This window comes from Natator depressus, chromosome 6 (assembly GCF_965152275.1).
Source record: "Natator depressus isolate rNatDep1 chromosome 6, rNatDep2.hap1, whole genome shotgun sequence".
In the NCBI taxonomy this organism is placed as follows: Eukaryota; Metazoa; Chordata; order Testudines; family Cheloniidae; genus Natator; species Natator depressus.
This window is the reverse complement of record NC_134239.1, coordinates 54,675,909-54,702,687: the sequence shown is the minus strand read 5'-3', so window position 1 is coordinate 54,702,687 and position 26,779 is coordinate 54,675,909. Positions and strand designations below refer to the sequence as shown.

Here is a 26,779-nt window from a genome sequence, read left to right as displayed (position 1 = left end):
TGGACAAGTAGAGACTGGAAATAAGGCATGCATTTTTAACAATGAGGGTAATTAACCACTGGAACAACTTACCAAGGGGTTTTGGTGAATTCTTCAGCACTAAGATTTTTTTTAAATAAGATTGGATGTTTTTCTAAAAACTCTGCTCTAGGAATTGTTTTGGGGAAGTTCTATGCCCTGTGCTGTGCAGGAGATCAGAGAGATGATCACAGTGGTCCCTTCCGGCCTTGGAATCTATGAATGTATGAGCTGAGGGAGAGAGATGAAATGATTTTTGCACAACCAGAGAGAGAGAATCTGATTAGAGCCCGGATTATAACTGAGGACTTCCAGAGCTTGTGCTTTGCATCACAGACCTCACCATTCTCTCACTTTCTGTAGTAAACTGTTGTGATGCACCTTTTATCAGATGCAATGTTCCATCAAAAACCTTGAGGACATGCTACGGATTATGGAACAAAGGATGATTGTGATGGATGGGGAATCACAAGTTCGGGGTGGGAGATAAAATGGGGAGAAAAGGAGGAAGAAAGGGACATATTATAGAACTGGTCAACAGAAATACTTTTTTACACAGTATGTAATTGAACTGTAGAACTTGAACTATAGAACTCATTGCCACAGAAAATCATTGAGGCCAAGGATTTAACAAGATTCAAAATGAAATTGGATTTTATATGGATATCAAGAATATCCAAAATCACCATTATTAATGGCAACAAAAAGTTTGGAAGGGATATTAAACCTTGCGCTTCAAGGCTTCAGCCAATCTCTAACTGAAGAGATCAGGATGGCACCTAATGTAGGGAACTGATTAACCTACCTCTGCCTACTGCAGGGTCTGCTTTTGAAACTTCTGGTACTGGCCTCTCTCATCTACAGGATAGTGGAATAGATGGACTTGAGTCTGGTCCAATATAGCAATTCCTATATTCCAATATGGGCAGGCCAGGGCTGCCATGGGTATCCTCCTGTTGCTAGTTATCCATCAATTCCCGTATTGATGTACTCTAACTCCTCCCAAGTAGCCTTCCTTTTTACCCAGCATACCTGTTATTTGTACGAATTCACCCCTTCTGTTATATACTGTCTTCCCTCTTCATTGCTCCCCGCATCTCCCTATTCAGTCTTCTTCAATAGAGCTGAGGAACTCTGGTGCTGTGCGACTCCATCAGGAGACTCCTTCACCCCACCCCATGAATATTAGGAATGTTTATGGGAAGAGGACATGTCAGGCAGGTAGCAATGAAAAGGAGATTCATATGGCACCTCACTCCCCCCATACTCTCCTCCCTTACCCACCAATCCTTGCTGTCACCCCAACATTTCCCAGAATCCAAATCCCTAACCTCTATAATCTCCCAAAGAATATTGTGATGGTCATCCTTATCCTTCAACTATATCCCTCCCCACATAATGGTTTCCCATTAATACTGATCCCCTAGAACCATCTGCACCCTAGTGTGGGTGATAAGTGACAACTATTTGAATGGTCCCTTGAAATATGTGTTAACAAATTATGCTAGAACAATCAGTTACACCTTGTATTTAGCTGTGATACTCTGAGAATGTTTCCCAGACCTGAAGAGGAACTCTATGTAAGCACAAAAGCTTGTCTCTGTCACCAACAGAAGTTGGTCCAGTAAAAAATATTACCTCAATCATCTTATCACTCTAGTAACTATATTTGTAAAATCCTTTAGGCTTAAATGAATCATATATATGTATAGTTGTCACCAATGAAAAGTCAATGATTGCCAACAAATATTATTACCAAAGTTATTTCATCTGATATAGGGACATTCTGCAGAATCGCAAGGACCAGAATGTAGAAACCATTGGTAAATTTTGGACTTCTTAGTGATGATTAGTAAATATATTTTACTTTGGTTATTCTCTGAAGTTGCCTTTCTTGACCATTTGGCATGTTATAACACTCTTCCATGAATATTTCTTCTTCTTGAGACTAAACATTTTAAGGTAGGGGGGAAAGGTAAGTGAATCTTTAAGACTCTTCTGAGCTTTACTTTTAATGGTGTGACATATTAATGCTGCCCTACAGGAAAAGAATCAAAGGACTTTAATTTAATACTGTGGTTCAGAAAGGAAACATGACAGTCGTACATTACTGCAAATTGAATTTAATGAGCTTCTTAGTGCTACGCGAGTGATTCTTTGAAACAGAAGCTATTCAATTTAGATAATTTTGATTATAATTAAATCATTTTACATTTACCATGGGCAAATTTATTCTTAATTAATTAGACACTTGTACAAAAAGGTGATGCCATTTCATCTCTCCATATATTTGTTTAATCAACTATTAACATGCTCACAATATCTAAAATTTTATATTTAAATTTAATGTCATTTTATTTTATTTTAATTATATTTTATATATTTATATTTTATATATTTAATAAGAAAATAAATACATAAATGGCAGGACTTCCTCTAGTGGAGGTTTATGTACCAGGGCACTTCCTGTTTCTGAACTGGGAGTACAGTTGATATCCATGGAAATGTCTACATATCCACAATTTCCACACAGTGGCATCTGAAATATCAAAGCACTTATCTACCCAGACCAATATTTTCTTCCTTGGTCCAGCCACTAGAGGGGAAAAAAGCCAGGCACTGTCAGGATGGGTTACACTGATACTTAGAATAGTTAATAGCTGTGATTAGACCTTGGGTATCTGTAGACACATGTCAACTTTTATTAATGGCGACTCTTGTACACAATGTAAAAAGCATAAAGAGTCAGTAAAGAAATAATCTATTTCTGTAATTGGAATTTTTTTTATCTATTATATGCCATGCAATGGTTTCTCTTGTAACTAGTTTATCACTATTTATTAAAATTAGTAACTGTTATTTCTTATTTTCATTTGCCGCTAATGTCATTATTCTTCATAATGTTTGAATGAATATAATTTTAAAAGCCCTTACCCTGAACTGGAGTCTAACATGTTCCCATGCTTGGCAAGGCTTATAGGGTGTCACCTTCCCTCTCACTCTTCACATGTCCCTGACAGGTTTTTGCTCTGCAGGAATGGGCAGAGACCTGAACAATTGCTCTGTCTCTCCCATAATGAAGCTCTTTAGCAGCACCCTCCTGGCGCCTTTCTCCACACAGAAGGAAAAGGAGTTTGTTCCCCACCTTCTTTTCTGTTGGGCATTTAAAGGTCCAGACAGGTTAAAGTGGAGAGCCTACCACCTGATGGCTTCTATCCTTGCAGAACTGTCCCAGGCAGTCCTCAGGGTGCAAAAGGAAGGGAGCTGCTGAGAACCCCATCCCCCAGGACTTGGAAATAAAGTCTGCAGGTATTGTGGGAGGGGAGACACTGGCACATTAAATCACTTTGATGCAGGTGGCTGGGGATGCAAGAGGAGTAAAAGACCTTGACTAGGGTGAGACACAGGATGGCTGTACGTAAGTTGTGGCAGTAAAGTTTACATGGTGTTCTTTGTACCCGGAGAAGTCTAAGCTAAGGGTACAGATTGTACATTTGACTGTGATTGTGAGAAATAAGGTATGTGTACTGTTGTTGGTTATATGTTGGAAATGAAAAGGAGTTGTTGTATCCGTAATTGTATTTGTATTAGGATGTTGGAGTAGTAACACATCAGTTGTGGTCAATATGCATGGGATTGTGACCTACATTAAGGGGTGTGTGTGTGTGTGTGTGTGTGTGTGTGTGAAATATGTCCTCTTATTTAATTTAAGCAAATATTTTCAAATATTAAAAAATAAGCTCTAAAGTTAAGTGTTTTGTGGAGGATATTTTTGATTGCAGTCTGGGCTGTTGATTCACATTCTGACATAACATAAGCCATGTGGAGGCCTATTAGAAATGAGAACGTTTGCATTTTGTTTTGTTTTTGTTTCTTTAAACAAAAGAATTAATTCTTTAAACTTTAACTTTGAATTAATTTGGGCTGTTTTGTGTTTGTAGGGGAGGGGTGATTTGATGGTAAATTATTATTAGTCACTGGGCATGAGGTCAGAATTCATGCAAAGCTACTTCTTCTGCCAGGAAGCACAGTCACCTCTTGCACATGGCAACATTATTCTAATTTATTTATCACTTGACTTACTGTGGTACGTAGGACCCATGGTTATGGACCAGGACCACATTGTGCTAGATGTTGTACAAACACAGAGCAATAAATTAATCCTTATCCCAAAGAGCTTACAATTGAAGTATAACACAAGAATCAACACATGGCTGCAGCCAGACAGATAAGTACAAGAAAAAAATGAGAAAATATTGGTAGGCAGTGATCTTAATACACCAATGGCCTAACCATGATCTAGGTTATTGTAGGCATTGTGGAAAAGGAGAGATTTGAAGGAGGATAATGAGGTAATATTGCGGTTGTTTATGGGGTGCTCCTCACAAGCATGAGGAGGAGCAGCATGGGAGAAAGCTTGAAGATGCTTGTTTGAAAATGTAACAAGTGGGCAAAGGAGACTGGTATCATGGGCCAATCAGAGGCAATCATGACACTGCAATAGTGAATGAGAGATGACAGCTATGGGGGAGAATAGATCATGAAGGGCCTTGAAAGTGAAGACAAATAGCTTATTTTAGATACCATAGAGAAAGCAGATCCGATGTAAAGAGAAGGGTGACATGGTCAAAAAGATCCTTGCAGTAGCATTCAAAATGGATATGAGTGAGGCAAGATTGTATTTGTGAAGGCCAGAGAAAATGATAGTGCAGTAATGAAGATGCAAGATGGTGACAGACTGGGTTAGAGTTTTAGCTCTGTGGATAGATGAGAAAGTCCATATCTTAGATATGTTATGCAGAAAGAATTGGCAAGATTTAGATATAGCCTTGATGTGAGGACTTAGAGACGTGCGAGTCAAAGATTATACCCAGATTACTGGCCAGAATTACAGGCAGTAGCTGATGTTAACCACATTGATCAAGAAAGCAGGTATTGGGGATGGCTTGGCAGGAAATGTAAGAGCTCTGGTTTGCTTAAGCCAGACATCCATGAAGAGATGTCAGAGAATCAGGCTGAGGGTTTAGCTTGGACAGTAGAAGACAAATCTGGAGTTGAGAGTGAGATCTGTGAGTTGTCAGCTGAATTTGTTTGTGGACAAGGATACTGAGAGAGAAGATGTGGAAGGAGAAGAGAAGGGAACCAAGGACAAAGCCCTGTAGAACCTGCACTTCACCTTTATATGTGTGTCCTAAATGTGCTGCTTAAACAATTCATGTTTTATAGGGCAGGCCACTAACACATGCCTCGTTAGTTGAGACAAGTGGGCAATGAATTTTTAGATCATAAACTTGAGTTAAAGAAGAAAGAATTCAGGTGAACACTGAAAGAAGATGGGCTAGATTCAAGGCAGAGATATCATTCTGGAAATATAAGTTTGGAGTATACATGGAATCAAAAGAAACTTGGCACACAGCATTTCCTACCACTGAATTTGAATCTTTTCCGTCAGATTTGGGGCTAACTGATTGATTTATTTTTTCAGAATGCTGGCTTAATTCTCTTTTGTACAATATTCACAATTGATGAGGTGGAAACTCTGGACCTGAATCCAAAGGGATCTCACGAAACTGGGTGACTGGGTGACAAAATGGCAGATGAAATTCAGTGTTGATAAATGCAAAGTAATGGACATTGGAAATCATAATTCCAACTGTAAATAAAAAATTAGCTATTACAACTCAAGAAAGAGATATTGGAGTAGTTGTGGATAGTTCTCAGAAAACATCCAGTCAATGTGCAGCGGCAGCCAAAAAAGCTAACAGAATGTTGGGAATCGTTAAGAAAGGGATAGCTAATAAGACAAAAAATATCCTATTGCCTCCATATAAATCTACGGTATGCTCACTTGAATACTGCATGCAGATGTGGTCACCCATTCTCCAAAAAAGATATATTGGAATTTGAAAAGGTACAGAAAAGGGAAACAAAAGTGTTTAGGGCTTCCGTATGAGAACTGATTAATAAGATTGGAACTTTTCAGCTTGGAAGAGATGATTAAAGGGGGATATGATAGAGGTCTATAAAATCATGACTGATGTGGAGAAACTAAATAAGGAAGTGTTGTGAAGGTGAAGACTATGACAGCATTTAAAAAATAACAAGATAAATTCATGGAGGATAGGATTATGGCTATTAGCCCTATGGGGAGGGATGGTGTCCCTAGCCTCTGTTTGCCAGAAGCTGGGAGTTGGTGACAGGGGATGTATCACTTGATGATTACCTGTTCTGTTCATTTCCTCTGAAGCACCTGGCATTGGCCTCTGTCAGAAAACAGGATACTTGTTGACTCAGTATGGCCGTTTTGATGTTCTGAGTCTGATTTCACTTACTCTGCTTTTACACATGGGTAACCCCACTGATCTGAGTGGAGTTACTCATGATTTACACAAGTATAACTGAGATCAGAATTATGCCCACAGTAGCATATTTGCCTCAGACTTATCTAACATAGAATATAGGAACAAAAAATGTAGGCCATACTTAGAGGATGGGGGACTCTATCCTGGGAAGCAGTGATTCTGAAATAAAATTGGGAGTTTTGGGGGCCAATCAGCTGAACATTAGCTCCCAGTGCAATGCAGTGGCCAAAAAGGGCTAAAGTGGGATCCTTGAATTGATAAACTGGGGAATCGCAAGTAGTAGAGGTTATTTTAACTGTATGTTTGGTACTGATGTGACTACTGTGGAATATCATGTCCATTCTGGTGCCAACAATTCAAGAAAGATGTTGATAAATTGGAGAAGGTTCAGAGAAGAGCCATGAGAATAATATAAAGGATTAGAAAACCTGCATTATAGGGATAGACTCAAAATGCTCATGCTATTTAATTTAACAAAGAGAAGATTGAGTGGCTTGATTAGTCTGTAAGTACATACGTGGGGAACAAATATTTGATAATAGGATCTTCAGTATAAGAGATAAAGTATAACATCATCCCATGGCTGGAAACTGAGACTGGAAATGAGTAAACTTTTAATAGTGAGGGTAATTAACAATTGGAACAATTTGCCAAGAGTTATGGTGGATTCTCCATTGCTGGAAATTTTTAAATCAAAACGGGATGTATTTTTCTAAAAGATATGCTCTAGGAATTATTTTAGGGAAGTTCTATGGTTTGTCTTATACAAGAGGTCAATGGTCCTGTCATCTTTTTATTTTGAATTTTAATTGAATATAATGTTGGTGAAAGATGCTGTGTTGACAGATCTGGAAAACAAAACTTTCTGTTCCCAGAATGGACATAATTCAGAAAGGGGTAATGCAAATTTCTCCCTGCAAATGCTTCCACCTTGTTATGGAAGGACAGCTTCCTCATGGTGAGCAGTTATTTTAGGGTTCACCTTTCTGGGAAGTCTCAGCAGAAACATGAAAGATTTAAGCCCATATTTTCAAAAATGTCTGTTAATTTGGGGTTCCTTAATTTTGAGGTGCCTGATCCAAGACACCCAGGGTCTCATTTTTCAGAGTAGCTAAGTACCAACTATTTCATTTTGAGACAATGTAAGATGCTGGTGCTCATCGCTGAAAATTAGGTTCCAGGTATCTGAGTTTGGGCTCCCAAACAGTAAGTCATCCAAAATCTTCAGTCACATTTGAAAATGTTGGCACTTAACATTCTGGAAATTGAATAAGCCTCTTATCTTTAACAATGGTACCTCTATATCCAGGTGGGTGGTGTGGTTAAAGGAGGCCTATAGTACAGCTACTCATGGTGTCTCTATTCTGTGACTGAATAGAGGACTTCATCTCCATGGCTGTCAATGCAGCATGAAATTCAGGTATTTTTACAATTATTATTTTAGCTCTGTGAATCATTCTATGATGTGTCAGGAGATGTGCAATAGATAGATGATGGGTGATGTATAGCTAAAGTGTTGAGGTGTGATATTTGAGATACATTGCTGACACTTTGTGCCTCTGTATCATTTTGTACAGATATTTCTGGTCATATGAAAAACAATGATTCAAACCTGGGCAACACTTTTTCAAACTCAACTCTCTGGTGGTAAACTTCAAGACTGACAGAAAATACAGTACAAAGCATGTTATTGCCATATCAGATCAGATGATTGACTCCCCGAATTCAGTATTCTGTCTCGACTGATGACCAATATCTGATAGCTCAAAAGAAGGTGAATGTCCATTTATACCTCCTCTCCCTGCAACTCCTCAAACTGACAGACAAACTAATCCAAGGCCCATAATGCTATTTAGGAAAGAGGGAGCTGGTGATGGCAATTGTTTTCCTGACCCCAGCGGAAATCAGTTTTCACCAAGGTTGGGATTGAGAAATGCTGGGAGGAGGGAATTGCATGGCTGCCTCATGTGCTGTATTTTTTCCATGCAGAGAAGACTAATTGGCAGTATACGGTTGATTCATTAAGAGCACATCTCAGAAAAGGGTATATTACCTCTTTTATGAACAGGAATCACTCTTTTTATCAATTCTATACTATATCACAGTCACATCCATCAGAAGAACATAATTTATTACAATTTCAGTACTATATATTGTATTAAGTCAGTAAGAGGAAGTAATGTGAATGAATGCAGCAAATAGTTACTTGAGAAAGTTAAAAGGTACAAATCTCCCACCAGGGTTTATAAAGTGCCTCTTCAATACTAGAATCTCTTATTTCCTACTGCCAGGTGGCTGAAACTAAAATTCCTGATGGTCAGCTGTCCTTTCCTTTCCAGCAGTGTTGTTTATTCTTCAGAAAAGCATGTAGCTGTTAAAGGTTTTATTTATTTATTTTTGAAATGTCAAGATTTCTTATTTAATAAATTTAAGCTGTATAGGTTCATTTTACCTTTAATTCCTTGACTAGTAAATGTGTTCATTTTTGTTGTTTTCCTCCAGTTGTAAAATGACTAGATAGCAGCAGCCTGCACCCCATAGTACAAATTACGACCAAGCACAAAGTGTTTAGAATTGTTCCATTGGCACCAATAGCAGAACTGTAATGAGACAGCCAACCCTCATGCAATGGGCTTTTTGGCTTTTAACCCCGTACCCACGATTCCTTGGTGGGGTGCAGATTCCATCATCTTGTAATATCTCACTTTCCCTTTCTTTCTATGATCTGGAGAAATTGCTCTTCACACAGCTTAACCTCTCTTATTTTTGCCACTGGCATACAGTATTAAGTTACAGAAACTCTTGGGAAACTCTTATATCACTTGGGAGGCAGCCTAGGATAAACTTTTCAATGATCTATTTCCTGAGGGCTGATTACTAGTCTGGTGTACACCAATCATCAGAGTGGTTATCTTGATATATTTAATCAATGAAGAAGGGGCATGAACCATATGGGTCAAGAGGATGGGGTTGGGGGAGGGACACATGTCAGTGTGCCTACAGGGTTTCTTTTTTTCATAGAGTTTAGTTCTTCAGAAACCAGTGGTATTTCCTAAAAACATGTTAAAGAACCATTCCAGGAGATCCTCAGGGAAGGAAATTTGTGAATGTCAAGCCAACTGTAACAGGCAAACTTAAGAAGGTTTACAGGTTCTATCTGGATAATCAAACACAGGTTTGGATACTTACCTGAGCTCTTTAAACTAGGAATTTGGGGGAGGTGGTTTGGAGATGCTCGTGTAATCTCCATGACTGTTTCTAACATTGAGTGTGAGAAAAATCAAGTGAGGGAGGTTACAGCAAAGGAGAAAGGAACAACAGAGAGTAGGTGAATGGACTTCAAGAGGAAAGATAGTGGCAGTACAAATAACATTAACAGCAGGTAGGTGATACCGGCAGTAGAATGATTGTACATAATAGGGTGAGGAACCAGAGTGAAGCCAAGGAGAAACAACTAAGATATATGTATGCCAGTGAGATGACCTTAAAGAAAATGGAGGAATTAGAACTACTGGTACAGGAAGTGAAACCAGGTATTATAGGGATAACAGAAACATGGTGGAATAGTAGTAATAACTGGAGCACAGGTATTAAAGGTTATGTGTTGCTCAGGAAAGACAGAAATAAAGGTAAAGGTGGTGGAGTAGCATTGTATCTTAATGATGACTCACACTGTCAAGAAATTAGAAGTGATGGAATGAATAAAACAGAATTTATTTGGGTCAAAATCATTTTGAGGAAGAAAGGTAACAAGGGTTCCACTGGTATAGTGGTTGGAGTCTGCTACAGACCTCCAGGATCCAGGTTAGACATGGATAGAAATCTCTCCAATATTATTAATGAAATAAATATTACTTGGATCTATGTGATTATGGGAGACTTTACTGTGCAAGATATAGTTTGGAGGACAAGTGTTACTAATAATGGTAGGGCCCAGATGTTTCTGGATGTGATAACTGATACATATCTTCACCAAATAGCTACTGAACCAACACAAGGAGTTATCATTTTAGATTTAGTATTAGTAAGTAGCAAGGACCTCACAGAACAACTGGTTGTAGAGGACAGTCTCGGTTCAAGCGATCGTGAGCTAATTCAATTTCAACTAAATTGAATGAAAAACAACAGTAGGTCTACAACTAAGGTCCTTGCTTGCAAAAGGGTAAAGCTTAAAACATGAAGGGAATTAGTTAGGAAGCTGATTGGATTGGACTGAAGAGCTCAAGGATTTGAATGTGGAACAGGCTTGGAGTTATTTTAAGTCAAAGTTGCAGAAGCCATCTGAAACCTGCATGACAAGCAAGGGGGAAAAATCATACAGAAGGGTTGCAAGCCAAACTGGATGAGCAAGCATCTCAAACTGCTTATTAAGAGAAAGCAGAAAGCCTTCAAGGAATGGAAGATGGGAGGATCAGCAAGGAAAGCTATCTCTTGGAGGTCAAAAAGTGTAGTGAAAAATTAAGAACTGCCAAAAGCCAAGGGGAGTTGGACTCTGCAAAAGAAATTTAAAACCAATAGTAAAAGGTTCTATAGCCATTTTAATAAAAAGAAAACAAGGAAAGAAGTGGAACCGCAAAGCATGGAAGTTGGGGTGGAGAGTAAAGATAACCTAGGCATGGCTTAACATCTAACCAAATACTTTTGCTGAGATCGTAATAAGACTAATGAGAATCTTATGAGTAGTGGCAGGGTGGCTAATGGAAATAAGGATATGGACGTAGAAATTACCACATCCGAGGTAGAAGTCAAACTCAAACAGTTTAATGGAACCAAATCATGGGGCCTGGATAATCTCTATCCAAGAATATTAAAGTAATTGGCACATGAAATTGCAAGCCCAATAGTAGAGTTTTTAATGAGAATCCATAAACATACCCTATAACTGAAAAATTGCTAATATACTACCTTTTTTTAAGAAAGGGAAAAGAGTGATCTGGGAAACTACAGGACCATTAGTTTGACCTGAGTTGTATGCAAGGTCTTGGAACAAATTTTGAAAGAGAAAGTAGTTAAGGACATAGAGGTAAACAATAATTGGTTTTACAAAAAGTAGATTGTGCCAGACCACTCGGATCTTTCTTTGAGAAAATAACTGTTTTTTTTTAAAAGGAATTGCAGTAGATCTAATCTAACTGGATTTCAGTAAAGCATTTAAAGTCTTTAAATCATGATTGAAAACTTCAGTAACTCAGCCAGAGCTTATGAGCCTACTACAATGGGGCGGGAGAAGTTGTGTCTCCTGCAATGTGCAGGAAATCAGATTTGATGATCACGATGGTCCCTTCTGGCTTTAAAGTCTGTGTGTTAGAGCTGCCAAAATATTACAAAATCATGTTCAGAAATAATCATTTAAATACTTAATGGCTGTTCAATATTTGAAGACATTATTCAAACGTGTCTTTTCCACACACATATTTGAAGATGGGTTATTCTTCATTCAGACAAAACCCCACATTTGTGGGTAACCAAGGGGATTAGTTTACTAACAAGGTTATTGACATTTGTTTCTCACTATTCATTATTCTTCTTAGAAAGTATGTCATCAGTGCTAGATTAAGGTGATCGGGGCCCTAAGAAAATGATGACATAGGCCCTCCTGGCTCTGCCCTCAGACTGTGACCCTGTTCTCCTTTGAGTGGGCATGGGTCTACCTCTCCTCCTAGAGAGGTAGATTCAGTGACATGGGACATCTTCTCTACCTTTATAGATTAGGAGCCTCCTCCCTTCAGGATCAGCAGTGGTGGTCCCCACAGCACTTACCCCAGAAATCAGAGCATTTCTGTTGAGGTAGGTGGGTTAGCCTGCTGCATTTTTTTTCTCTTGCCATGTGCACACTCTCCTCCTAGGGTGAGGTTAATGGGGCTGATCTGTAAAGTTTTGAGTTAACACCACACTGAGATGCATTGGGCAGTTTATGCTCCTCAGACAGATATTCTTTACTGCTTTCTGCAGACTCAGGCAGACATCATTCCAATAGGTACACTTTGGTCATGTCATTTGACTTAGGAAGCAAGTCAGACCCCACAAATAATGACTAGCGACAGCAGTTTATGAACAAGCCATAAGCTGAAAAAGGTTTGGCTGAATATTTTGGTGACTATTTCTAAATAATAAAGATGGTCACAGAAATCAGGATTGGTTTGTGAACAATTCACAAATTTATTGTATTTTATACAATGGTTGAACAATAGCAATTAATAATTCATCTGGACCTACAAACTATTCAAACCCATATATATATTTTCAAAACTGAGGTAGATGTCACACACACAAAAATATTTGTCTTATAAGATTCCTGAAATGGCCAGCTGATGGCCAGGCTGGAAATAGCAAGGCCAATGCTGCTGTTATGATCATTGTAATTTCAGAATGTAATCATTCCCATATTCATAATTTATGCATAGCTCCAAGGTATCAACAGCCATTTAATCTGGGTATCTTTAATGGATTTTAGAAAAATTACCACTCCTATAGAGCCTCACAATGTTAAGTAGTTAACTCTCAAAACACACCATTATGGAAAAGAATAGAATATACTGATATACATTGTTGGGCTCTAAATTAGCTGTATTCATCAGAAGGAAAACCTAGGGCATCACTGTGGACAGCTCTTTGAGTATGGATGCTTGATGTGCAGCAGCATTAAAAAAGTAAATAATGCTAGCCCAGAAGAGCCCATGCTTTGGGGCCTGACTCTGGAGGATAGTCAACAGACAGTGGTCAGCCAAGAAAAGCCCTTATCTTTGGATTTGCAACCCTAGAACTCAGGGAGAATAAAAGAACTAGATGCTTCCCTTGGTTGGTTCTCTGTTGCCAACCACAACTTCATGAATGAGCTTCCAGAGCACAAGACTTTCTACCAACCATCCTTCCCCTGTCAACCACACTCTGGGTAGGAGCTCCCAGATCAGAGGCACTTATAAGAGTAACTACCATGAAGCAGCCCTTCTTTGCCAAGAACTGATTGTTGTCCTGCGACCTGCTCTATGGGAACAAGTTGAAAGAGCACAAAGGTAGCCAAGTGACAAAATTGATTTATCAGTGCATCATGGAACAAATATGGTAACTGCATAAAACACTTTGGGCTGAGTATATCTCCTTTCATGGCTGCTAAAAGTTTGAATCCAAATGATTTCAGTTTTGTGCTAAAAAGTTCAGTTCCTAGGCTGAAGAAAGAGCGGTGATACTCAACTTTGTCCTTTATTCTGCCTGCTCTTTTCCCCCCTTTGGTCATATTTTTTGCCTCCCTCCCTCCCCAGTTCTCTCAAAAACTGTGCTTTGTTTTTAACTGTAAGTTTGGAATGTATGACTGTAGAGGAGCTACATGAAATTCACAGGTTGGGCCTATTTTACCTCTTCAAGGCCAATAAGGTTGCACCAGGGATAAATTTGGCCCCTGAACCCAATAATAATTTGCAACCACAATTAAATCCAATCATATTAAGAGCTAGGGGATGACCCAAATGAATATTAAATCATTGCAATGAGCTATTGAGCAATTTGGCGTAGAAAGACTATCCTCCCCATTTTTATCCCCAGCCAATGAGGGAAACATTTTCACATTACGTGAGATTGGATGTTGTGACCAGAAGGGAAAACAAGCTGCTGTGTTCACAACTGACATACCAGCCTTGCTCTGTGGCCATCTGGCCCATCTAAATGTCCAAAGGATGATAGCAGTGGTGGAGAAAGGTGAAGGAGAGGCTGGGGTTGGGGGAGTCCTCGATAGAGATGACTTTTACTTTCTTTTTCTCTCTTTGTTTCTCCACTCAGTGCAGAGATTGTCAACAAAACTATTATTCCACTCATTGGTCAATATATGTTCATTTTCTGCTGACTGCCTGGGGAATCGATGCATTGTATGCTGATCTTTTTCTCGAGTTCATTTTCCCAGGGACAGTAATGTCTAATCCTCAGTTCATCTGCATCATGCAAACATCCTGATTATAAGGTTTTCAGAATGCTGAACTAATTATTCACCTCTGTGGTGACTCAAGGACAAAAGGGGCTGATGTGCTTTTCTCAGTGCCTTTCTTAAAGGAAACTGCTGGGTTTTTTTTATCCTTACATTTTCCCCCTCCTCTATTTCATTTTTTTTTTTTTTAAGGAAAGCAGATTTGTGGTTTGACACTCTGAATGGAACTTTAAGTGAAACAAAGATAAGAGAGCAAATAACTAACTTGAAGTGTTGCTCTGTACTTTTTAACCCACGCCACACTTTCTAAAGGGATGCTGTGACATTAATGTAAAAAAAGAATGTCCACTCCATTAAACAGCTGTGCTCTCTGGTATTATTTTTTGTAGACTTTCTTTGCCAGGTCATTATATGTAAATCAGCCTATGTTTTCAACACCAATGGACCAGCTTCTAGACCCAGCTCAAGAGGGATATATGAGTGATGTGTCTGATATTTGCTGTGTATGGATTAATTACACTAGGAAATATGTAGGAAAAAATTAAAAGTAGTAAAACTACTTATGCCAACAGGAGAAAATTGAACAGTGCTGGAAGAGTTCAAGTTGCTTAGTTAATACCAGACATATCTAAGTTATATGGGCAGCATGATGAGACTCCACCTGACCTAGCCAATAGCAAGCATCTATCTTATATTAAGAGAAGTGCACAAGCTAGTATTGGTCTGTCCAATACATTTGTAATGCTGATCAGTATCTGACCATAAAGGAAGGATTAAATAATAATAATTGTAAAAAGTATCATCCAATGCTATTTACAATGCTTTATTACAATATAATAGTAATTAACACAACTTCTAGATAATCTGTATTGTAGGATGCTATTTATTTAAGTATTGTTTATCCAGATGCATGCATTTATTATAATAAGATAATTATCTCAATGTGAATTAGATATGGAATAAAATGTTCTATGCATATAGGAAGTTTGTGTATATAAATATATTGTGATTTAGATAGTACAGTTGCTAATGAATAAATATGAAGCTTATTTTTCAAACCACTTACACATTAGGATCTTTTTGGTTTAAGCCATCTTTATTTTCTCACATTCAGTATAAAATTAGAGACTGGCTGGTCTTGAGAAGTGAAAAACAATTCATGTGCCAATCATAGTGTCAAAGATGAAGTTTCAGTCTTGACATACATAAATAATAATCATGAACACATTTTTTGTCTTTGTCTGGAGCCTTTCCTTCTCTCTAGTGAGGGGACCTACTTACCTCTTTTTCGTAAGCTAACAGGGTCTAGCACAGAATAGTATGATGAGGAATTAAGGCTTGTCCACATGCAAATTTGCTCTGAAATGACCAATTCAGTTGTAATGCATGCCTTCAGTTATTTGTGTACACTTATATTTCAGAATAAAAGTACCATGTTTTGATTTAGCTTGTCAGTACAAAAATAACTTAAGCTAAATCAGTATAGGGTGCCCTGAAACCAGGGGTGAAAGTAACATTAATTTCTTACTGGTTCCAAGGGCTGGCTCCGGCCCCCAGAAGGGGTGGAACTAGGGGTCAGCCTCCCCCAGCCAGCCCATCCACGCTGCCTGGCCCCTGCCACTGTGGCTCTGGCGACTATTTAAAAGGGCTCGGGGCTCCAGCTGGTGCCGCAGTAGCAGCGGTGGCTGGGAGCCCCGGGCCCTTTTAAATTGCTGTCCCTGGGTCAGCTGCTCCTTTTGCCCCCTACTGTCAGCGGCCCAGTGGAGGAAAAGGGACAATGACATTAAAGTGCTGCCATGGCAAAGGACCCTTCTTTAACGTTGCTGCCCCTTTTGCCTCCCCCGTCGGGGGCCCTGCTGCTAGGGCTGGGGGGAAGGGGCAGCGACGTTAAAGCGCGGCCACAGCCGCACGTTAAGGAGGGTCCTTTGCTGCAGCCGTGCTTTAACCTCGGTGCTTCCACCTCCCTTGTCAGTGGCCCTACCGGCAGGGCCACAGATGGGAGAGGCAAAAGGGGCGGCCGTGCTTTAATGTGGGCTGCGTACGGGCCAGTACCGGCTTCTTACCAGTACGCCATATCGGCCCACTTTCACCCCTGCCAGAAACTGAAAAAGGAATGTCCACACACAGACTTGCACTGAAATAACAGAAAGCGTGAAGGACAACTGAATTTGTTATTTCAGGGCAAATGCATGCGTCAACCTTTTCTTAAAGGCTTTCCTACCAATATTCAGCTACATTGCATTCTATTGATTTCCATTCCGTCTTGCTACCCAACATGTCAGGCTGTTATTGTCACCTTTTTGTGGCTAAGGGGAATGGGACTAGTCATCGTTTGAACGGGAAATCTCCAAGGAAACCCATTCTGCTGCAGAGAATATAAATATATTAAAGCCTACTCTCTATCTGGACTGCGTCACTTGCTGTTTAGGGGGATGCTCCACTGCTGGTGTTGTCTTTTGGCTAAGATGTGAAGATAAGACCCTTACCACTTACCAAAATTGAATATGGCACTCTTCACACTGCCTTTCAATATAAGTAATCATTATACATGTGTAAACTGGGTTTAAAATACTCCCATTCTGATGTGGTAGCATTATACATCTACATTGTATTCACTTTGCACAGGTATTACTGACTACACAAGGTGATGGGCAGCGGAGAATCAGACCCAAGATGAATGCATCAGTGGTAAAAACAAAATTAACTACTGTTGTGTTGCCGATTGCTTCATTTTTGAAAGGGATGGGGGAATAGAAAGAAAAATATGCCTGAAAGTTATCAGGAGTGAATGGCAATATCAGGCAGCATAGAGGCCCGGGAAAATAAATAAATAAATTTCAAAGCAGTTGTAAAAAAAGGTATTCTAATAGAATAATGGTAATGAGGAAGCAGCCATACTATGCACCATTCAAAAAAACATAGTTTATAAGCCTGCCTTTGAGTCAGTTAATCTGTTCTCTGTAGGGTGACCAGATAGCAAGTGTGAGAAATCAGGACATGCGTTGGGGAGTAATAGGTGCCTATATATAAGAAAAAACCTATATAAGAAAAAACCCCAAATATCAGGACTGTCCCTATAAAATCGGTCACCCTAATTCTCTAGTTGTCCACTTCACTGAAGACTTTTGGAAACTGCAAATTTAAAACCCACATATTGCTCCCCATAAATAAATCAAGGGGCTAAACACCAGAGAGGAAGAAGAGGGTTTAAGCTAAATGACAATATTGGCAGAAAAATAAATTGCTATAAACTGGCTATAAATAAATTTATGCTGGAACTAAAAAAGAATCTAACCATTAGAGTGGTGAGGTTCTGGAACCATCTCCCAATAGAAGTAGTGGAGGGCAAACAACCAAACTAGTTTTAAGATGGAGATTGATAATTTTATAAGTATGATTATTTGACAGAGTTGCTGAGGTAGCAGGGGACTGGGCTTCATGACCCAGGAGGTCCCTTCCAGTCTTGTGTCCTGCATTCCTATGCTGTACTTATATGAGACAATTTTTATATTGTCGGTGTGCATTCCAAATTTGCATGATTTTCACATTCTGCTCCACCATAGGTGTTTATCAAATGTTTAAAGAACATCTTTAGTAAGCACACAAATGAACTCTCATACCACTATCTTTGCAATTGATTGGTATGGAGAGCATGAAATGTTATGTTTGCAGGCATGAAGATGAAATAAGAAGAAGCTTGTCTCCTCTGAGGGCTATTTTTATGTGTAGGTCCATAACTTCAACAGAAACTCCTAACAAGGGACAGCTGCTATTACGTGCCAAGATGACATCCTGAGATCTGGTTCTAGGTGGGATGAATGCCCCCATTGGCCAGGATATGGGTTTGATGCTCTAATTGATCTTTCCAGTCTCTAACTTTTATGATTTTATTATTTGAAATGGAAAGATGAAATGAGTGAGTTTCAAGGGTTTTCTTTTGCCTTTTTTTTTCTTTCTGTTTTGCAGGTTATCTTTTTTTAAAAAAAGTTACTGTGACTAATCAATATAAATAGAAAAGGGATCAAAAAGGGAAACACTCAACATTAAACAGAATAAAAGAGAGCTTACAGCTGAAACTAATTGATTGAATTTGCATGGATGATTATGCTAAATGCCCTTGTCAAAGTTTGAGTGCTAAGAAACAAGTTTAATCCTTTTTCCATGTCTAGAAAAGAGAAAGAAGTGTGTATTTAATGCAAGTTTTATAACTGTGACGATTCCAGAAGGTTGTATGAGCTGGTAGTAAGACCAAGAGAGTAATACTTATAAGAATCATGGGTTTAAATCCCACTGAGTCTACTACAACTTGTTTGAATTTGACCTTGTGTCTGCTGAACTTAACTTGAAAAAAAAATTACCTAATTTCCTAAAACAAGCAAGACCTTAGTGAAAATCAGATGCCCTGTATTAGATGAATGCTCATGGGTAATATAGTGCCATATATATATGTTCTGGAAAAGTTCATAAAAATTATATATTGTTTGTTGCTTTATTTTATTTTATTTTATTTTATTTTATTTTATTTTATTTATTAGTGTTTTGGATAATTCACATTTGTAATTTCACACACATGCACAATTCTGGATTTTCCATGTCTCTAACTCAAATTTAAAATTCCATTAATCAGAGAACATAATACAATGGAGTTTCTCTCAGTTTACACTAGGGTGACCCAAAAGCAAAATGTGGCTGAGTATTTCTGTAGGGAATATGAAGGTACAGCTATTGCCTCTTACTCTATTTAAATATAAAACAGGGAAAGATGAATACTTCAGCCTTTCCAAACAGCGTAGTCTCTGTGGCAGCGCTGGTTAAAAGATGAGTCCAAGTGAGATTCATATTGAGACATCAATGTTTATAAAGCAGAAAACAGAAGCTGGTGATGGATCACCTCCTCTTGTCAAACTGCCAGAAAGCATGGCCCAATCAGAATCTGAAATGTAAGGGCCACAAAGTGAGCTGAAGTGATTTGGACGACAGGTTTTGATTGAAATACAGTAGAGAGTGGTATGTGTTATAAACCCCCTCCCATTAAAAAAAAATAAGAAACCGTGTGTGTGCTGCTGATGGATGAAAGGTCAGTCTTTCCTCAAAGACTGCTACACTTGACCAGCTGGAAAAGCAGGATCAGGAGCTGAGTTTCTGGGAATGCAACGGAAGGAGAAATGAGCCATGAAGTATCTGTTTTGAGGTTAAGGATATTTAAGTGCTCACTTTAGTAGCACTTTCCAAGTGTAATATAGGTGACATTGAAAGCCAGTTTCAGGAAATTTGCTATAGAGACTTTAAATTCAATTGTATTTTCTCTATGTATCTCAAAATAAGTTTGTTTGACAATTAAAAGGGGATATAAACAACAATGGAAAGTGGCTTTGTGATTTTCTTGAGGCTGAAAACATTTCTAAAGTAAACAGAACAGGAAGTATGAGCAAGAGATTGAAACCCAGAATGCACAATACCTTTCTTAAGAATAACATTCTATCTTTAATCACTGAAACTGGAAAGAAAGTATGGAATAATCTGGTTTTCAAAGCAAGACAATTGGGTATAGAGTCCCTTCCCTTCCTATAAAAGGAAGTACATGGTCCCTGTCAGACCCTGGAAAGCCTCAGGTGTTCCAACCCTGCCCTGCAGAATATGAAATGTTATCCCCCTTCTACATAATCAAGGCTACCCCTACCCTACAAACCAAGATAGTTTTGAGGTTATGTTTTTTATTCCCGAATATAAAATGCACACAGGCTGCAATCGATTATCTAGCTACAGTTAGTTAGTCCAAATTAAAATTATTATTATCTGAGCTATTCTTACCCGTAACCTGATAGTTTGAAAGTCTGGTTAGTGGGTTCTTTTGTATTAGGATCACTGTGTAGTATTTTCAGATGTTTTTGAAGATTGATATTGAATTTGGATTTTACTCATTCCCTGAAAGAAGGTCCCATATATTCTTCACAAATATGAAACGTAGTAAAGCAAGAAACCCCCCTCACAAAAACTAGATTTGATCTTGATTTGATTGTTAAAATAGGCATATGTTTACATGTGGGCATTAAAAAGTCAACAATTCCCACTTGCTGGTAATCTTCACTGCCTGGGTTTAGTAATCCTTTACTAATAGTTCAAATTATCTAGTAAATGAACTTGCAGCTATACACCATTGCTGAGTGCTTAGTTACATGTGCTAAGTTACATTGATCAAGTAATACTTGAGTAACCGTAAGAAGGATTTGTTGTGGTGGTGGTGGTGGTGTCGTCTAGAGGCCACTGTTGTGCCAGGCATTTTACAAATCCATTGTAACCCACAGGCCCTACCCCAAAGCGTTTACAGTCTAAATGCAGAAGTTGGACAACGGATGGGTGAAGGGAAGTATTACTATTCCCATTTTACAGGTGTTGAACTGAAGCATAAAAAAACTAAGCAACTTTCCCAAAGTCACATAGAAAATCAGTGACAAAACTAGGAACTGAACACAGATTTTCTGAATCCCAGCACAGTCCCTTAACCACTAGACCATCCCTCCTCTTAATTTTTGGGCAAAGGCACGATAACTGTGGATAAAAGATGACTTAATAGTGACCACTATACACATGAAGTATAAAAAATAATGAAAAGCTTATCATAATGTCACAATAGCTCAACTAACTTGAGTTCATGTTATAAAGTTAGCATGATTATTTAACATACTGTTAACTCCAAAATGTTAGGTGCTATTTATCTTGGTGATATGCATTAATTAAGAGATTGAGGACAGGAATTGTTTTACTGAAGACCAGACCTGAAAATCTCAAACTAAAAGGAGGTTTCTTTGTTTTCATTCAAGCAAAGAAAGTATCATCTCCCCATCACTTTGGCATTCTTAATATCAAGGGACAATGATGAATATCTTTATACCAGGATTTAATATCTTACTCTAGGAAAGAAAAATCTGTGATTTTGTTTGGAAGTCAGGACTGCATCTGATCTATTTCTATCCTTCATTTGTGTGCATTTGTCAAAGATGCTGTGTAACATCCTTGCGGGAGATGAAATACTGATGGCAGATACATGTAATAAAAGATTTGAAATTCATTTATGCTTTAATAAAACAATATTGAAAGATGAAATATACCTTCCTGTTCCCTGCTGGAAGGTTGGCTCTCATAATTTTCTATTAAACATAATATATGTTACAGGATCATTTTCTAATAACTTTTCCTTGGCTTCACTTTTTGCTTTGGTTTCAAATGTAAGTGGAATGTTTGAAATGTTAATACTAACATGGGACCAAATCTTGGTCCATGTGCAGAGCCTGAGTAAACTGGTTGTCTGTAGGGGCAGTTTTTGGGAGAATCTTGTCCCGCAAGCCTTAGAATGTCAGTAAACTTTGCAGCAGCTGCTCTGTATATATGGATAGGATAGGGTAGCATGTGGTGTGGCCTATGAATTGTTGTAATCATGGATACACTTGGACATACCCCCTTCCTCACTGAGCTATTTTCCCACCATAAATCTTCCTTGTTTTTTATGGCGGATGATTTCTCCCATTGTGACTAGAAGAGTGGCTGCCCAAGTAGGCAACTGAGTAAATTTAACAAGTAACATATTTTTAAGCTATAGCTTAGTGAAAATGCCTGTTGCAAATAATAAACTGGTTCCTGTGAGTTTCATTTAGCAACCAGGTTTTAGAGCAATGGGTACAGGGGATACAGCTCTTCCAGTAGAAACTACAAAGTGTCAATAGCAATCAACAATGAATAGAGGAAACTGAATGAAGAATTCTAATAGAGTTCATAAATATTTCCACTAGAGCAAGCTATGATAATAAGGTCAGTCAATGATCAAACCTGATTCTCCATGATATAAACTGATCATCTGTAGAAAAGAGGGTTGTTAGTGTGATCAGAAAATATTTTTTCCATGTTAAGCCTTGCACATTAGATGCATTTTCTGCTTCCCTGCAAATACTAGGTATTGGCTATTGTTTGAGATGTGATATGCCAGTAATGAGAACCAGCATGGCAATTTTTATCTTTCCAAGGAAAACAAAGCAAATATAGAGTATCTTGGATAATATGAACAGATCTGTGTTAAATGTGGTCTCATAGACTTTAAGGTCAGAAAGGACCATCGTGATCCTCTAGGCCCATTGCAGGCCACAGAACTTTACCCACCCACTGCTGAAATAGACCCCTAGCCTCTGGCTGAGTTACTGAAGTCCTCAAATCATGGTTTAAAGACTTCAAATTACAGAGAATTCACCACTGACATTAGTTTAAACCTGCAAATGAACTGTGCCCCATGCTGCAAAGGAAGGTGACGCCCCCACCCAGAGTCTCTGCCAATCTGACGTAGGGAAAAATTCCTTCCCATCCCCAAATATGGTGATCAATTAGACCCTGCGCATGTGGGCAAGACCTGTCAGGCAGATACCCAGGAGCAAATTATCTGTAGTAACTCAGAGCCCTCCTCATCTAGTGTCCTGTCTCCAGCCGTTGGGGTAGTGCAAAGGCTGCCCTAGAGAAAAGCTGATTTGATCAGTTCAACTGTAGTTTCTCTAAAAAGAAAAAAGAAAAGGAGTACTTGTGGCACCTTAGAGACTAACCAGTTTATTTGAGCATGAGCTTTCGTGAGCTACAGCTCACTGCATCCGATGAAGTGAGCTGTAGCTCACGAAAGCTCATGCTCAAATAAACTGGTTAGTCTCTAAGGTGCCACAAGTACTCCTTTTCTTTTTTCTTTTTACGAATACAGACTAACACGGCTGTTACTCTGAAACCTGTAGTTTCTCTGGAATTTCTCATTCTTAGGCAAAAACCAACAACAATAAAACACTTTGAAAAGATTAGGGTAGGGGGTGGGAATATGCTACAGACCTGTAATTTATACACTGTCAATAGAATGAAGAAGTCTGTTCTTTAAGTCTCTTTCTGCAGCTGTATTGTATGACGTATCTGATATGATTTCCTGCCAAAAATACACACATGTGTAAGAGCCACCTGCCATTGCCAAGTGCATAGGCCTTCTTGCCAAGCTCCATACAGCACAAGTTTGTCACCTTTTAAGCAGTAGCAGATTATCCAGTGGACTGACGGGGCTCATTCCCAGGAGCCTTGGAAAAACTGGCACCCTGCCCACAGCTGAAATCTGCTGCAAAGTGGCAGAAGCCTGGAGTCCTGCCAGAAGCGCTGGGCAGGGCGGGGGAAGCCCCCGCTCTCTGGCAGAAGTGTGGGGGTGGTGCAGGAAGCCCCAGTGCCTGGACATCAGCTGTGGCTCTGAGATTTGAGGAGTTCTCGCTCCCTGCCTGATCTCAGGGCTGGGGGAGCTTTCCCCGCTGTGGCCCTGGGGCTGTGGTGGGGGGACAGAGTTTCTCCAGTCTTGGGGCCATAGTAGGGGCAGAGGGGCAGAAAGGAGCAAACAGGTTGCTGGGCCACAATGTGGAGAGGAATGTGGGTGGACCATGGGTGGAACAGGGGCGGGACTGCAGGCGGGGGGCGGGGGGAGGCGTGCAGGAAACCTTGATTCAGCTCTGCTTTTAAGAAAACTAATCAATAAACATAAAAACTGTACTTCAAATTGAAGGAGTTATTTTTCATTTCCTGTCCTAAAAAAAAGTTAAATACAGCTGATGTCAAAGTAATCTTGCTGATTTCATTCCAGAGGCATCTGCATTTCAGTAGTGGGTTAGGAGATTTTCACACTTACAGATTGTAAAGTGTTCTGGGGTCCATCAGGATGAAAAGCTCTGTATACATAAAGTGCAATTCTTATTTATTTTTATTATCCCCTTTTTCACACAGGTCACCAGGGGAGCAGGAATGGACCGTGAAATTTGTTGTTAGGAAATATCCTAACAACATGACATGCCAATGAGAAAGGAAGTGGAATCCACTTTGGCAAAGAAGAGAATTATCCAGTGAATGATCGACTACAGGTAAACTGAAAGTCGTCGTCTTTCATACACCCTTAAGATGTACTGATGTTGTATGTTTAATTAGATCTGACATCTCCATCCCACACATCACTGTGTTTACCTAAAGTTTTGATCACTACAACCGTATTTTTTTCTTATTTTCAAGAAGTGAAAAATGATGGTGGTGTTGGTGCTTTATTCCTGTGATGGGTGTCCAATTGACCCTCAATGTGATATTTTTAAGCATCTCACTGGGAGCTGAAACAACAAGAGGTTGAAGTGCTTAGGATTCATCTGCATAAATCTTGCAAATGTGCTCTGTTTTGCTGACAGCATTCTGTGTTCTGTGTCTGGGTGCCAATTGTATCATTACCATAGAACAAAGTGTTTTGGAAAGTCATCTTTTTTTTTTTTTTTTTTTTTTTGAGAGGCTGGCTTTGGCAGCTCAGTGCTGCAGTGAAATGAAGATGTTTTCTGTTAGGCTGACATAGAGGTTGCTGCATTCTAATCAAGACAGGGAGGTAATTCAAAGTCATATGTGGAGTTTTCAAATCACATGACTTCCTCTGAGATCTGTGGTGACCTCAGAAACATGCACTCATATATGCTGTGTCGAGAGAAATAACACAGACATCCCTGTAGACTACGGGAGTCTACAAACTAGAATTTCTCAACTTTGTTTCGTGCTAGATCTGTCATAACCAACATTACCCATCGCTAGTGAGAATGGTTTTCAGTTTGGTCCTAACCAGAGTTCTTCATTCAGTAAATATGAATATTATTCAACAGAATTCATGCAAACTTGTATGTAGTTTTTGGGTAGGATGTGGGGCATGGTATCAGAACAAACATAATATGATGATTTTAGGACACTCTGCTGTTCTGGGTTTGTATAGCATCTAGAATAATGGGGTCATGGTCCATGACTAGGGTTTCTAGGTGCTATGGTAATACAAATAAAAATAATATAGTAGATGTTTCATCCTTTGACTACAGAAACCTCTTAAAGACAGTATACCTGACACTTCACTCTCTAGCACAGTGGTTCCCAGACTTGTTCTGCCGCTTGTGCAGGGAAAGCCCTGGGTGCTGGGCTGATTTGTTTACCTGCCGCATCCGCAGGTTCGGCCGATGGCGGCTCCCAGTGGCCGTGGTTCACTGCTCCAGGCCAATGGGAGCTTCTGGAAGCGGCGCAGGCTGAAGGATGTACTGGCCGCCGCTTCCGGCAGCTCCCATTGGCCTGGAGCAGCGAACCGCGGCCACTGGGAGCCGCCATCGGCCGAACCTGCGGATGGGGCAGGTAAACAAACCGGCCCGGCCCGCCAGGGGCTTTCCCTGCACAAGCGGCGGAACAAGTTTGGGAACCAGTCATCTAGCAGCTTGTATAATCTCTTACACTGCACCCACTTTTCACAGCTGTAACACCAGGTCAGAATAGTAGCAATTTATATTTACTTTGCACAGAGATAAATGACTATTCAAACTTTAAGGCAGGGGAGGATCAGGCACAAGTATTGTTTGCTTTTATTAGAGGGAGCCCTCAGTGCTTATGAGTTTGTTTTGTGTGTGTGTTCACTAAGCAAGACGAAGGAGCCTGAGATAGTGAGCTCCACTGTCCTCTCCCTTAACTAAAGGATTTCAGAAACATGTGGGAATAAATAGAAATAAAGAGACTAATGGAGAAATATTTTAAAGTAATTAATGAAAAGTAAGGAGTCACTATAAACCATGACAGAGCACTACTGGCAACAGGCTAGTAAAGGAATACTTTGAAATAAACGACCACCACCACCACCCTGTTTGGAATCAGTTTTATGTCCCATAGGTTTCTTAAATAAAGTTCTGCCATCCACATATATACACACCTCACATCATAGGCGCATAATTACATAGCAATGAAGCTGAGAGCAAAGGAAGATAAGTTGTTTAGTTATGGAGCATGCAATGCTGTTGAATGTTTATACATTATATTTCTGGCAGAGTATCCCACTGAGTACAATAGTGACTCTCACATATTTCCGACTGTGGTAAGAGACTCTTTGGAAACATCAATTAGTGTTTTAACACAATGAAATCAAGGACTTCTTCCCTGCATGAGCTATTTTTTTATGGGTAACACACTCCGGCTGTAAAATATAAAGAATGGGAAATCAGTGGCCTTGACCTCATCATGAAAATTTCTATGCTAACCTCAACATATCATGGAACTGCGTGGCTGTTGGAGGGTGATGAGCACCTCTAAGGGTGGAACCCCTCAGACTTTTAATGGCTTTTAATAAGTCCATGATTCCAAGGCAATATTTCTTGAGGTGCCTAAGGAAGTTAAGATTCCTAAGGGAGGTGTGTTGTATATTGCTAACATTAAGGGAGATTCTTCTTCAGCTCAGGTAGTAGGGTCCTAAGCTTTTAGAAAAGGAACATCATAACCTATCCCTCAACCACTAAGAAGTTTTGAGGGGCCATAGTAACAACTGTAACAACTGGTGACAACAAAATGGTGACAACAAACTGGTTGCACTTACGATATTTAAGATAGAAAGAAATAAACACTCTTATAATGAAGCTGTTGTTCCATGGACCATCATCGCTCTAAA

General features: G+C 39.4%; 1 protein-coding gene across 3 annotated transcripts in view; it reads left to right on the top strand.

The window, feature by feature from the left end:
• The window catches only part of LRRC4C (leucine rich repeat containing 4C), an 860,187-nt gene that overhangs the window by 470,444 nt on the left and 362,964 nt on the right, over positions 1-26,779 (top strand). For all 3 annotated transcript variants that reach the window (XM_074955297.1, XM_074955295.1, XM_074955296.1), the window contains one exon: positions 24,073-24,206. The gene's annotated coding sequence lies outside the window, so the exon portion shown is untranslated. The remainder of the gene's footprint in view (positions 1-24,072; positions 24,207-26,779) is intronic.